Here is a 6,154-nt window from a genome sequence, read left to right as displayed (position 1 = left end):
GTAGTAAAGATCCTTACCGCTTGAACTTTGACTCTGTGGTGTTGATCTTCTTTGGGGAACAAACAGTCTGGGCATAGCTGTGTATCAAAGAAGATTTTATAAATATCCTGGGGAGTATTTCAGTGTTGTTGATGATTTAAAATTCATATTTGTTCAAAAACAAATTGGTAGTAACAAATACATACAGTTTGACAAACTATATTTATTGCATATCTTTTTAAAATAAAGCACAGGTGCGGTACAGCTCTAGCATAACAGTGAAGATACATATGCTTACTACAATGGGTTGCGGTATTATTTTATTGTAAAAGATCAATTTACATCAAGAGCATATTTTATAATTTTTGCTTTCTGTTTCCAGTTCTCGGACTTTAAACAACTCTAATGTCAGTACTCACGGTGGCGTATTACAAAGTAATCAACAGTGCACACTTGGGGGTAAACCACATATTGAGCGAATGAAGACCTTGCTGTGATTAAGATTAGATCAAACAATAGCACAATATAAGGAAATTTTATCTGATTTGAATTCTGTAATGAATTCTGTAATGAACATACACGCTGTAATAACATTTAAAAAGCATGGCAGCCTATGCCAAACCAGTGAGAATAGTTCTATGCAAATAGTGGGTCTTCATGTGTTTGAACTCCCACCATGTAAGGCCAAACTCGATATACATGCTAATGACCTACAATTATGAAATTAAAACAGAAAAATGCTAACTAGAATGAACCTCAGTGAAAGCCACAGAGACCCACTCTCTTTTAACTTCTTACAAATAAAATATAAATTAGAAACACAAATCATCATGAGTAGCTCTAACATGCAAATGAAGTAAATGAATTGTGTAGGAGATTAACCCCACAAGTTTGTTTCTTTTTTTAAAAAGGTCTTGAGCAGCTCTTTGATGATGGTGATGTTTATCTCCTTCTTCTCTGCAGCCAAGCCCAGCAAAAGAATGGCACAGAGCGGTTGCTGCCCAAGCCTGGGTGCTCCTGGTGCTCCTGCACGTGGGCTGTGCAGAATGGTTGTCCTGGGGAGATCCCTCCGTGGCCTCTGCTTGTGCAGGCTCCTCGCTGTCGGTGAGGCTCATCTCACAAAGATCTTTGGAGAGTTGGAGGTGGGGATCTGAGCGCAGCGCCAGCACCCCCTGCTCCTGCCTGCCCGCCCCGCCTGAGGGCTCTACACACCACCATGCTTGTCGGCAGCCCCAAGCTGCTGGGGGGCTGGGGCTCCTGGACCGGGCTCATCACAGGGTTCTGGGCAGTGGCCAGGAATTTGTGGTGCCCCTTGTTGTAGTCACCACAAGCCGTAACAGCATCTCCTGCAGCGCCAGCAGCTTCACCTGGAGGGAGGGGTGCTCAGCTGTCACGCCGCTGCCGGCACCCACCCTCACGCCTACGCCCACCCCCACAGAGATGTTGCACACGCTACCTTCATCTCCTCCCTGCCCTGGGCCAGCCTGATGATGTCCTCCTCCCATTGCCGCATCTTTGGCACTAGCCCCTGGCTCTGTTACAAGGTGATGAACGTTCCTGCGGGAGGACAGGGCTCAGACGCTGGGGCCCCTCCTAGGGCCCTGTAGCTCCCCCTGCCGTGCCCTGGCCTCCCACTCACTGATGGCATCTCTCTCTCCAGTACTGGATGAATCAAAGTTCTTGTTTCTCCACCTGCTCCCTCAGGTCCGCCTTCTCCTCCAGGTGGTCCATACGGCCGCTCTGGAGCCAAAATAATGGGGTCACATCTCAACAGCGACCTGCCCTCAGGTGGCACTTTCAAGTCACGGGGAAGCTGAAAGTGAGTCCTGGTATAGGACAGCTTCTCCATGACTTCCTGCAGGGTCCAGGGGGTCTCCCTACTCACAGACTCACCCCCAGCCCCTGGGGCTGGGACCGCTGCCTCTGGCTCCTTCTGGGCCGAGGCCACCGGGTGAGCCATGCGCTGGCAGCACACCCTCTGCTCTTTCACCTGCTCTGATAACCATGCCTGCTCCTCCTGGGCACTGGCTCCAGCGGATTTGAAAAATGGCACCTGAGGGCAAGACCTGAACATTCTTTTAGGGGCATACACAGAACAAATGGGACAGAGAGGTGGAGCGCAGCCCCTTTCCTTGGGGCCTCAGAGTCTGCACCTGTTGGTCACAGGTGAAATGGGGTCTGACCACTGGCTCCTGGAAGGGATGAGGGTCCAGAGAAATCAGAAGGCAGGGAAAGTAAGAGCATAAAGGGGTCTTGCAGGGACCACAGAGGAAGGTAGTAAAATGGGTGCAGGGGGAGTCAGGCTCACCATGGCCTCCCAGCTCTCCAGGTCCTCTGGGACGCTCGGCATGGGCCGAGGACCCTCCTCCTCCTCACTGTCCAGATGTTGTCCTCCATCTCCTGTGGGGAGTGGCCAGAGGGCTCCTCAGACAACCCAACAAGGCAGGTACTGTGGGCCCAACTCTGCCTCCACTCTCACTGGGTAACCCTGAGCCAGCCCCTCCCAGAGAGGAATGAGCTGCTGTTCTTTATTTTTACTTTTAAGAACCAAGATCCTGCTATACTGCCCAGGCACAGTCCCACTACTGGTCAGTGCGGGAGTTCTGACCTGCTCCGTTTCTGATCTGGGCCAGTTCAGCCATCCTTAGGCAACTTGGTGGCCCCCCGCTCCCAGGAGGTCGCCATACTGATGCCGAACTTAGTGCAGGCACCCGGTCAGCATAATGGCCAGCTGTTCTAAAGGTCTCTTCCAGCTCCTCAATCCTATGCTGCTAACAGTCCCCCCTTCCTCCTGGGGCTCTCTCCTCTTCCTCTGAGTGGTCTCCGGTACCTTCCCCAGGGAGAGCCTTGAGGCTCAGTTGGTCCTGCAGCTGCTGATTCTGCTGCCTGGCAGCCTCCAGGTGCTCCTTTAAGAGGCCAGGAAAGTGAGAAGGCACGGAGTTTGCCAGGTCGTCCCCCTCATGGCCCTGTCTCAGCAGCTGTCCCTCTCCTGTCTCCTATAACTTTGCTGGCCATTCACACAGCTTTGCCCCTCTTAAGCTTCCTGCTGCTGCAGCTGGTTCATTAAGGTCTGCTGCAGTAACTGCCTGTGCAGCGCCTCTCAGAGGTCGGCTGCTGATAGGCTGCCACCTGCTGCTGATAGATGGCCACGGATCGCTGCAGGTGACCCAGGTAATGGTCTGGCTGCTGCCAGACTCCAGCCTCTTGGCTCTTCAGCTCCACCTCGCAGGAAGACTCCTGGGTATGAGGGCACGTGCATGCTGGCTTCCAGATTCTGGGCCCATTAATAGGGTAGTGAGGCACTGGGGCTCTGTCGCTCTCCCAGGACCTGGGCCCCTTGCTCCAGGTCTCAGTGACTGCCTCCTTTCCTAGAACCCCATGCCTTTTTCCCCATCCTCAAATGACATACCCTTTTCTTACTATTTAAACTGTAGGCCACCGACTGATGGAAAAACAGTGGGAGCCAGCCACTATGCTAAGTGTGCTATAGGCCTAACGCCTATGTATTATCTCATTTAATCCTCAGCACTTGTAAGGAAAAATGCTAACTTCCTTTTTAGTTAAAGAAACAGAGACTTAGAGATGAAAAGTACTTGAATGGTGACCAGTGAAACCGAAGCTGGAATCCAGTTTTGATCTAAGGAGCCTTTTTGTTTTGTTTTGAGACAGAGTGTCACTCTGTGGCACAGGCTAGAGTGCAGTGGTGCAGTCTCAGCTCACTGCAACCTCCATCTCCTGGGCTCAAGTGATTCTCATGCCTCAGCCTCCTGAATAGGTGGGATTATAGCCATGCACCACCATGCCTGGCTAATTTTTTTTTTTTTTTTGGTCATTTTAGTAGAGATGAAGTTTTACCATGTGGGCCAGGCTGATCTCGAACTCCCGACCTCAAGTGATTCTCCTGCCTGAGCCTCCCCAAAGTGTGCTGGGGATTATAGGCGTGGAGTCAGCCATGCCTGGTGTAAGAGCCTCTTATCCCACTGTCTCTTCCCCTATGATTGGGGGGCTCTATGCCTCTAGCTGGGATGATGATGTCCAGACCTGGGAGGAGCCCAGGGCTACCCACCTCTAAAAGTCAGGGGACAGGAAGCAAGAAACAGTCTCAGGACTGCCCTGGAGGGTGCTGGTGTCACCTGCCCCCAGGCTGGAGCTGCCTCTGGCCTGGCACTTCCCCTCCCCAGAGGCTGGTGCCCGCCTCCCAGCCCTTCTTGGATAGGGCTGAGGTTACCGGCCTCCTTTCACCTCATCCAGCTCCTGTAGCTCCTCCACTTGTTGCCCAACTGCAGTGCGCCTTGTTCTCGTTGTTCTGGACAGAGAGAAGCAATCAGCAGCCACCCACTGCAGCTGGAGACCCCAGAACTCGGTGTCTGCCTCCCACGGCACGGGGAAGGGTGGAGGCAGGTTGGAAAAATCATCCCCTCTGTCCCACAGCCACCAGAGCAGGGCCCTGGCTCACAGGTGCCTTTAGAAGTAACATTTCACATGAGGGCTACGTTGCCCCATTTCACAGGTGGGGAAACAAAGGCCTGGAGGGCTAGGGAGGAGGACAGGCTCCGCAGGTGGGGCAACGCACCAGCTCCTCGACGCTGCTCTGTGGCTCGGGCAGCTGCTGAAGCGTCTCCTCCTGCTCCCGAAGCTTCTCCTTTTGCGCCTGGTTCAGGAGACTTACGTGTTGATGGTTTTCCACGTGGGCCTGGAGCTCTGCTGACACCCTCTCTAGTTCCTTCCTCAGGTGCTGCAGCTCCTCCTCAGGGGGCACTGCTGGGGGCTCCGGGGGCAGGGGTTTAGCTGAGAAAGGAAGCAGACAATAAGGGCCGATGGATTGTCCAAAACAAAAACCCCTCCTCTTGGTGCACAGCTCCTCTCAGGCTCCCCAAACTTGGCCTCACTGCTAATGATTCCTCGCACCCAGATGGCAGCCAATCTTCCAACCACTTTCAGATGGAGAGCACTGTGGGTGACTGACAATGGGCCCTCTTTGCTGATGGGGACACTGGGGCTCATGGAGATGACAAGACTTGCCGTCTCCTGGCACAGACCTCTTTCCCTCTGCCTCAAAGCCCTTCCATCCACCCACCTCCCTGGGGCATTCTAAGCCCCACCACAGCCCTCTGATGCCAGGCCTGCTCCCAGGTCATGCCAGCCCCATCTTACCCATCCGGTTCTTGAGTTTGGACAAGCTCCTCTCCAGGTTCTCTACCCGACGCATGTCATCCTTCTTCTCCTTCTTCAAAGTGCAAACCTGCCCAAAGCACAGGGGGAAAGAGCCCTGGAGAGAGGGGCTGGTGGCTGGTGGCTGCCATCTCCCTCTCTGCCCCCACCTCCACAAAGCCCCGCCCCATGACCACCTCTTGCTGTACTGTTCCCATTTTACAGATGCCCAGAAAGATCCAGTGACCTATCTAAGGTGGCGGGGCTGAAGGGTCAGATCTCACCTCCTGTGACATTTTCCTCATCCTCTGCTGCCACCAGACTCTCTCTTTTATATGTTGAGCATATTCATCTCTCTCTAGCTGGACTTGTTTAAGCGACTCCTTCAACTGCAAGAATGGGCACAGAAGTTAGGAAGGGCTGTCACTGGTCCTCACCTGCTCCTGGCCACCTGGGGTCATCTTACTTCCACATCCCTCCCTCTGCAAAACCTCACCTGTGTCAGGCTTGCTTTCAGCCGTGCCTTCTCCTGTATGGACTGCTCTAACTGCCACTCAGTAACTGCTTGACTGTGGCTTGAAAACTGGATGGTGAAGAGTGAGACGTTTCCATCTGGGGAGCCTGGGCCATTCCACACAGTGCCCCTTAAAAGGGCTAGGGCTAGACTCAGTATACAACTCAGTCAATAAAGATCAACGCACTTCCGAGCCCATGGTCTGGTTTTTAAAAGAACTCAGTAAAGTTGGGACAGGGAATGAGATGGAATTTACAGCTGCCTAACAGAGGCCCAGAAAGATCACATAATATTGCTATTGTTATTACTGTTATTACTAGCACTGTCTGAACCTTTACGGAGTGCTTCACCAGGCACCACGCTAGCAATCCCATTTAATCCTCACAACCACCATAGGAGACAGTTACTATGACGACCTCTATTGTGTAGACGAAAAACCATGGAGTATTTGAGGTTAAATGCTTGCCTAACATCACTTAGGCAGAGCTGGGATTTGAACACCCAGGTCTA

The 6,154-nt window shown here is 52.7% G+C and overlaps 1 pseudogene; it reads right to left on the bottom strand.

Annotated features, from left to right (window-relative positions):
- Positions 1 to 395: 395 nt before the first annotated feature.
- LOC101009648 lies at positions 396 to 5,806 on the bottom strand (annotated as a pseudogene).
- Positions 5,807 to 6,154: the final 348 nt, after the last annotated feature.

The sequence above is a fragment of the Papio anubis genome, unplaced genomic scaffold (genome assembly GCF_008728515.1).
Source record: "Papio anubis isolate 15944 unplaced genomic scaffold, Panubis1.0 scaffold1316, whole genome shotgun sequence".
NCBI lineage: Eukaryota > Metazoa > Chordata > Mammalia > Primates > Cercopithecidae > Papio > Papio anubis.
Note: the sequence above shows the minus strand (reverse complement) of the source record. Positions and strands in the feature narration are given on the sequence as shown.